Below are 9,046 nucleotides of genomic sequence, written 5' to 3'. Positions count from 1 at the left end.
ATGGACCCTGCCATTTTAGTACAGCACCTCTGATAATCAGGTCCCAGCTGTACAAAACTGGGCACCCAAAATTAATGGGATCACAACTATCTCAAAAGTAGCTGGGATTACACAGGTGCTTCCTTTCATTGGAGCATGTATCTACTGGGTTGCCCTAACTGTGAGTGCATGTCCCAACTATTGTGACATGCACTCACAATTACTGGCGCTTCTGAAAAATGTGGGGCTTTATTAATAGCAAAACAAGGATGGCAGTGTCGTGGGGTTGGGGCCATAGTGCTGAAGAAGTGTAACCCCTAGTTCTACAAACACATCCTCAGAGCTAGTGTGGGACCAAGAGGAACTTGTTCCTTCCTTGAGGTCAACCTGTTACTGGCTCTAAAAATAAACTGCAGTGTATTGATTAACCCAGCTGTAGCAGGCAACCATGAATCATAGACAAGAAACTGAAACCAAGCAAAGCTCTGGAGTATTTTTGACAGCCAAATAGTCAGGTCAGAGCTAGGAATAACATCATATCCCTCATTCCTGCTTCTAATGACTGATCATTATTTTAAAATACCCAGGGATTTGGTTCTTATGCTAAAATCATCTTCTCTACAAATGGTTTCCTAACAAGGTAAGACAACGGGCAACATTTCTGTCCAATGATTTGTTTGTGGCTCATTGTTAATATTTTTGTAAATACACCCCGATGACCCTTTATCTAACTTGAATCAAGGGAGCTCAGTTTGCAAGCCAGCAATTACCTGTGTGGACTTCAGCATATAAATCTAGAAGATGTATTCCTCTGATTATTGAACAGAGGTCTATGAGATTGGACAAAATAACTTTCTGGAGCAAAAATGCTATTCAAATTATTGAAAAAAATAATGAAAATACTTTCAAATAATACAATTATGCTCTTTGCTTCTTATTATTGTTTCCAGGTTTTATATGAGGTCACAAATTGAGTCTAAGTACTGGAATTAGCAAAATCCCCATAGCTCTCACTAATGTTAATGAAAGTTTCATTGTAGATCAAAGGTGGTACATGACCCTCAATGCAAAACATACAGGTCCAGAGCCAAGTGTGGATTCAACTGTAAACACTCCTGTATTTCCATAAGAAATCCAATTGCAATGGGCCTAAATACTTACAATCCCATCAACTTCATGATAGCTCCTATTCCTGTATTTCCAGTATCTAGCAATTAAACAGTGAGCACTGTGTGTAAACAGCAATGATGATTGAGCTCTGTTATTATGACCTTTCTTTTTGATCTAATCTCATCTGCCCTCAAAAGTGATGATAACTGCTAGATTAGATTAGCTCTCATGTATTACACTGTGTACCTCATGGATACATTTCCCAATTACATTGTCCTATAGAATTGATTGAAAATACTCTCTACAACAGCTGAGCTGAGATCTAAGCATTAGGTGTACACCAGAAAGGAAAAATTCCCCAGATTGTCAAAGCTGTAATAAAGGGTAAATTCAATGGTATTTTAACACCTCTCTCAAGCTGCCTTCAGTTGCCTTACCAGACCAAGGGTGAATCTACCCCTGCATCTTAATGTGATGCAATAAACACCAGTGCTTACAGCGCCAGAGTTTATTGCTCACGGGCACTGCGTTTACACATGCACCTGGGAGCACAGTACATTGAGCCAGGTTGGAGCAGTCCCAGCTGACAGGGAGCCTTGGGGGTCAGCCTGCCAGTCCAAGGCTGCTCCAACTTGGTTCAAAAAGCCACGGAGGGTATAAGGGTGCTTCAGTGTAGGGCTAACTGGCAGGCAGCTCCCGCATTGAAGCACCTTCATGCCCCAGCCAGCCAGGTCAGTGCCTACACACACATTGCTGTGCAGTAAAAAACTCCACAGCAGGATAGTGCTTGTATTTACAAGTACTACTCTGCTGCAGAGTGTATTAGTTCGCTCCAGCCTAATAGCCCTGCATGTGTTGATACCACGACATTTACTGTGGAGCATATTCCACAGTAAATGTCTCATGTAGAGGTGCCCAGAGTGTCCTGAACTGCAGGTGGCAAACTGAAAAGTCATTAAGCCATCAGAAACAAAAGTGTCCACAAGGAGAAAAAAACTGAAAATGGTGAAGACCTCCTCAACAATGGGAAAACTTCTCATTATTATGGCAGTGACTCATTATACGAAGGAAATACCCTGGCACGTGTCAGTAATTTGAACCTAGCCAAGACTGAAAAGAAAAAAAAATGACTGCACAATGTAACATGAATCAGTGCACTCTCCCAATGCTGCAACACCAATGGGCCTCTACTCTGATCGCTACTGTACTCTGATGTAGAGACCACCAATAGCTGTCTCTCCCTAACCTGTTCATTACTTTGATTGTTAGCTGAGTCTGTCAAGAAAAGTTTCTGATCTAAGGACTCTTTTTTTTTTATGAACACATCAGATACTAAACTGAGACTGAACTTGTTTCACACAGAGCCACCAAACAGATGTTGGGTTGTGCTGAACCAGATCATATTCAAAGTGATTAGTCAGGTAAGACTTTTTTATTACAAGATACATGTTTCAGGGTCCATGCTGGCAGAAGTTGGAATGAGATGGTGTGTGACTTTAGCCATAAGTGTTCTTATTTTCTATTAGCCTGATTTATTTAACAGTTGCATTTGAAAAAAATAATCCAACCTTTTCCTTTGTTTGTCCCGTTTATTCAAAAATGGTATGTCATTTAACTGTGCTTTGATAAGGACCCATCAGATGTGAAAGAAACGTTTGTTGGAGACTGTCAGGTGTAAAAGAAACCCACTATTTTAGTGGTTAGAAGCAAATTTCCAAATATTTACAAACAGATCAATTAAATGTACAGTATCATGACTAGAATAGCATGGTCGGGGGTCTCCTACATGAGATGTTTGTTATAGTAGGATCCATTCCAGCTTGCTTTTAATTGAGCACACTAGAACACTCTCTTAAAGGGACTAAAATAGGAACGGTCAGCAAAACTGTTTTGCACTGCTTTGAAAATAAAATGGCAATGAGTTAATTGCTGGTTAGATAATATTTTCTGTCTTTCCTAGGACTTTATCTCCATGTCTCAAAGCACTATTCAAATGATAACTGAATCAAATAGCCTGACCCCTTGGGCACGTCTACATGTGCAATTAATGCAGAGCAATAAACTCTGGAGCAATAAACTTCTGGGATCCCAGAACATTGAGCCAGGTTGGAGCAGCCCCACCTGGCGGGGGGCACCAGGGGTCAGCCTGCCAGCCCAGGGCTGCTCCCCAACAGCTCAACATGCTGCAGAGGGGCTAGCTGGGGCACAAAGGTGTTCCAGTGTGGAGCTAGCCATTGAGCAGCCCCTGCACTGAAGCACCCTTGTGGCCCAGACAGCTGGGTCATTGTCTATACATGCAGTGCTGTGCAGTAAAAAATTCTGCAGCAGGATAGTAGTTGTATTTACAAGTATTAACCTGCTGCAGAATTAATTTGTTTATTCCAACCGAATAGGGGCGCATTTGTAGACACACAATGTTTACTGCAGAGCTAATTAGTCTACTCAACAGTAAACATCTCATGTAGATGCGCCCCCTGGGTACATCTACACAAGACGCTTAATGCACATTGGACTAATTCTACTGCACATTAACATGACTGGCAAAACCGATGCTAATGTGCTAATGCATAGTAGATTTAATCCAATGTGCATTGTCACACAAAGAGTGTTCATCTTCACTAATACGCAGCACCAATTACAGTGCATTAAGTTAGTACCTGTTATTACAGGTACTAAACTTAATGTGCCATAATTACAGCATATTAATGAACATATAGACATGCCCCCTGTGAAGTGAAATAGTAGTATTATCTTTATTTCACAAATGAGAAAAGTGAGGCACCAAGAGGGAAATCGTGGCCATATTGGACAATGGCAAAACTTTAGTGTAGCCATGACTTCACTCCAAGAGGTTAAAATGCTGTTCCCAGGGTCTTCACTCCGTGACACAGCTAAGAAAAGAAACCAGGTGTCCCGACTTTAAGCTATAACCCCCAGAGTAGCAATGGCACCATCATGATAACAGATAGTCCCTGCTTTTTCTAAGGATATTTTTCCTCACCAGCAAAAGGTAGTGCAGGGACATCTAATCTAAACCAAACGTCTACAAGCACACTGAGGGAAACTTGATGTTTCTCCCTTATATTATTTTCTTTCTATTTTCACATGCTCGTGGGAATCGCAAAAGGCTGAGTGGGAATTAGCTTCTTTTGCCTTCAAAGCTCACTCAGCTTCTCTCGAGCTCTCCCTCTCTGAAGGCTTCATCCTGTTTTCTTACACACAGTACCCCATGCACTTCCACTGGAAGTGTCTGCAGTAGTTTTTTTGTGCGTCAAGTCCTCAGAGAAACCTATCCTTAGGCCTCCTGCAACACATCCTTAACATCTGACACAGGATAATGGAGCCTTGCAAGTTGCTGAGTGCATGCACAGTTAACAAGGCTTTGGTTGGTTTTCCCCAGTCAGTGCCTAGCCTACCCAGCTATTTGACATGAAAAGGTAGCAGGGAGAGGAATTCAATTTAAATACCAGTCTCTGTAGCACCTAAATTTATAGCACCTGATGACAGCATTCAATAAATACATACATTACGTGGCTTCTTGTGAAGTCGTTCAGTGAGTACATAGTACATGTGGACATTTCCTTTGCAGTGATTTAAAAGGAGTCTAGATTCCCCCCTCCCCGCCCTCCCCCTGCCCCCCAAGGTGAAGGAAAGGCATACCTGCCAAAGAAACAAACCTGTCTCATGAGCAGCCAGGCTCACACAATGGAGTGAGTGTTTGATTAGCTCCATTCTCTTGACATTACACCAGGCTGCCACCACCACTGCAACATTTCCAACCATATTGATAAGCCCATTTGTGTTTAAATATTTTTTTTCTGACATTATGTAAATCTCTTAGGAGAGCTGAAGTTTATTTCTTTTTTGGGGAGTTGCACTGCGGCCGTATCTCACCACTCCCTCTTCTCTCATTGCCATCCCACAGGATTAAACACAGAGCCAGGGGAAACTCTACGGAAATCTCATCATCTTCTAAATTTCATGTACAGCTGGGCTCAGAAGGTGGTGCTCAGATCTGTAATGGAGTTGCACTAGAAAGGAATTCAGGTCTAAGTCCAAACCTGAGATTAGGTTTCAATTTGATTGCACCAAAACTTCTGAGGCTGTTCTCAGGGGACTTCAGCTCCAAGGTGACCCACCAGTCTTATGCAATTTCCATCATGAGTTCTGCTGCCTTGGATGGCATTAAAACTGCATCCAGCCACAGAGGGCTAGACCAGTTTGGGAGATGCGTGGATAATTTTGAGTCCAGTGCTAAATCCTCCTTTCTGCAAATTGCAGTGTGCGGGTAGGGTTTCACACTTGCAGTCCCATAACTGGTTTTGCTACAATGCAGAACTCTGCTCAGGTTATGTTCTGTTCCATGTTACATTCTGGAGCCTGAGCAGATGTCTGGTTTCATGTTGAAATTATGTAAATTGTAAATGATGCAAATTGTTTTGAATGGCAGATGAGAGGCACAGGGCAGCTGAAGCAGGAGCCTAAACACTATGGATAGAGATACAAGGGCCAAATTAGGAGCTCTGATTTGGGGACTAAAGCAGCTCAGCTCAGTTCCTGCAGCCCAGGACAAGGTGAGGGGAAGATATAAAAAAATAGTCAAAGTTCAAAGAGCCCATCAGGCTACCATGATGAAGCGCACCAGTTTCTATAACCAACAGTTCACAAGGGAGCCATATGGCTGGGATCATGTCCAGCTGCCTCAAACTCCTCTGGCTGAATAACTAGGTGCCCATTTATAGCTGGGTTGACTGAGGGCAACCTGTGGCAAGAGTCAGAGCCTCACTCTGGACCCACACCTCTGAGTTAAGTATAGACAGTCAAAAAGCCTGAGGCTGAATCAATTCAATCTCTGCAGATTAGTCTAAACTGAATAGATTGAACTGATAAGCAAGTGAACAGACATTCACTTTTGATTCCAGAAATGCAGCCACTTGCCTGCAGTGGCCTAGGCCAGAAGCTGAGGGGCACTAGAGCATGCTTCCCTGATCAGCAAGATCAGACAGGTTGGGCCAAGGCTAGCCTGCCCACCTCTGCAAGGGTGGGGAGGGGATTGCAGGGAGTTGTAAAGCATCCTGGGATGCTGGGGGACTGTGAGTTAACTTGAATCTGGAAGAGATCTGGGACAGAAGTTCAATAAACAAATGTAATTTAAATCAGTTAATTCTGCTACTACATCCATCCAGGTTTATCTTAAACCGGTTTTGGCCATTTTGAAAGTGGTTTATGTGCACTGAACTTCTGTTGCGTTACAGATTTGAACTGGTTTCCAATAACTTATATCTTCATGTGTAATTTCTGCCCCTTGCCTTAGAGCCATTGCAAGACACACCTTAACTACTCTGTCATCTAGTGCCAAGGCAATACCGTAAGGAGGGATGGGTAAGCAGGGCACAGGCTCCAGGCACTGTCTAAGGAGGGGGTACCAGAACTGATGGGGAAGGGAAGAGAAGAGCAGTATGTCATGGAGTGCAGGGAACTCTGGGAATAGTAGTATTCTGGTGTAGCAGTGGAGTTTTCTGCTGCTGCTGGGGGGAGATTTCAGCCCATGCTTTTGCTGCCAAAATCAGGTTTTTGCCCACTCAACCTGGGCATTGGCAATAAAAAGTGGGATGAATTCCTTCCCCTGCACCAGCAAAATCTAGTGTCACTTTAGAAAAACTACAATTCCCAGAGTTCCCTGCACACACACACACACACACACACACACACACACACACACACTCACTCACTCACTCACTCACTCTCACTCTCTCACTCTCTCTGCATGCATCCTGAATTCTCTGGAGCCAAAGGCAGAGGGGGAAGGCAGAGCACAGTGAATTCTTGGTTAAGGAATTGTACCATGGGGCAAAAATGGACACTTCACAAATTGTCTTTGCTGACCTTGGCTGCAGACTTGATGAGTCCAGACCTCAAATTACAGCAGCCCTGGGGCTTCTTTAAACTGTGATAGTTTTTGATAACTAGCTATAGGCTGCTCCAGAACCCAGAAGAGCCAAAATAAAGAAAATTCAAAGCACAGCCCCTCCTGATCATCCTCTACACGGACATGCCCCATTGTTGGCAGGGCAAGCTCGCAACACAGGACCAGCCTCGCATAACCCAGAGAACAGCAAGAAAATTCCCAGCTGGTGGATGGGAGGGGCTGACTAAAGGGCCAGAATGAAGGCTACAGTGAGAGCCAGGAGATAACTTATCTCTTCATATAGGAGATACAAACTTCCTGAGGTGCACCTTCATTTTGAATGTCTGTATTTTTGATCATTTTAACCATAATATGCTAGTCTATTAAATTTTGTACAACTGAAATATCTCTACTTAACTCATTTTAAAGCTTTTGGAATAAAAATATTGTCTTAGATTTATTACCTGCATTAGTATAACACTGCATTTCTCTCTCTCTCTCTTCCTTTCCCCTTCACCCCCACCCTCTGCCTTAAATTTTCAATGTACCCAGCATCAAGCTATATAGGTGCTGTCTGCTGAAAGACCCCTACCAACTCCACAGGATTTTTTGTAATGTTTTGTCTCTTCTAAGCAGATCACTAACATCGGCAAAGTGCTTTGAGATCATTTGATGAAAAGCACTACAGCCACAATGTATTCTTGTTTCTCAGTCAGAGAAACACATTTGCTGTTGAAAAGAACAAAAGAATGAACTGTGGGTCCCCAATAAGCATCTAATGCAAATCAATTTGCTCAGCAGCTGTATTTTGCTGAGACAGATTGCATATTTCATTGTTAAGATAAAAATGTATCTGTAATATTTTCCATCAATGCCTGTTGTATTCAGTTCTTTCACTGAAGAGAAGACCCACTTGAATACATTTTGACTTTGTTCAGGCAAAAAATAATGAAGTCAGAAGATGTCCAAGACCCCATAATCTTCTCCCCTTATGGGAAAAAAAAACCATGGAAAACTGGCAACTAGCGGGGGCAGGCTGTGTATATGAGTCATGGCTGCCTGCCGACACTCTTGATGCAGAACAAGGCAGCAAGAACAATCATACTGAACTATACCAACTAACCTTCAAGCTTAGTCACAGTTTCACACAGCTAATGAGCAGAGGGAGCAATGAATATTTGATTTATGATGCTCTGTTCTGATACATTTAGCCTGAAGAAAACAGCAACATTTCTTTGCATCACTAAAGACATACCTTTTTTTTTTTTATTTCTTTCTCTCTAGCATGTTGGGTTTCTTAATCATTATTGGATTTTTAAAATACTGGTGGGCAAATTCTTATCATAAGCTGCAGTGGCAGAAACCCAGAATAAGTCCTCTGAATCTGCCAGACTTTGCTTCTAGTTTGCTTGGGGTTTTTTTTTTCTTTCCCTGTCTCTCCCATCATGCTGTTTACACAGATTTATCAAGGCTGCCCCTGCGATACACTAGGTATGTGAGAGAAGATACTTCGATTCTAAACCTGGTTTCAGGCACATTTCTTAAAAAAGAAAAAGAAATCACAGTTACCCTGAAATGACTTCTGGTTATTCTTAAACTTAGAGGTGAATCATTTGGGAAAATCTGATAAATTCCATTTGACCTTGCATGAGCTATCCCAAACACGAGCAAGCAGCAGTTACGCCAGCTAAGAACATTTGCAGATACTTTATTCAAGGTCACATCATTTTTAAAAATGAATTCCTTCCATATTATAAGCTGGCTATGAAGTTAGGCCTCAGTGAAGCTTAAGCCCTTTGACATATCTAGAGTGATTTCACTAAAATATAATTAAGCTATAACATGAAAAATTGCCACAAATGGCACCATAGCTCTTTGCAAAAATTATTTTGGAAACCATACTAAGGTTAGGTCACTGACTCAAACAGATATGGGAAGCTGCTTAAAATGGACCTTGGCTTGCCCGGAAAATAGAAGCATTTAGAGGACGCGTGGACATTTTTGCAGAATGCCGCAAAAAGGTCGTGTAACACCTACATCCAGCAATGG

General features: G+C 42.3%; 1 long non-coding RNA gene across 1 annotated transcript; it reads left to right on the top strand.

The window, feature by feature from the left end:
• Nucleotides 1-428: 428 nt before the first annotated feature.
• Nucleotides 429-7,457, top strand: LOC109280942 (uncharacterized). Its single transcript, XR_002087432.2, has 3 exons — nt 429-619; nt 2,452-2,510; nt 5,015-7,457. It is a non-coding gene; the product is annotated as an uncharacterized LOC109280942 (long non-coding RNA).
• The last annotated feature ends 1,589 nt before the right edge of the window (nt 7,458-9,046 follow it).

Source organism: Alligator mississippiensis, chromosome 9 (assembly GCF_030867095.1).
Source record: "Alligator mississippiensis isolate rAllMis1 chromosome 9, rAllMis1, whole genome shotgun sequence".
NCBI lineage: Eukaryota > Metazoa > Chordata > Crocodylia > Alligatoridae > Alligator > Alligator mississippiensis.
This window is presented reverse-complemented; position numbering and strand designations above follow the sequence as displayed.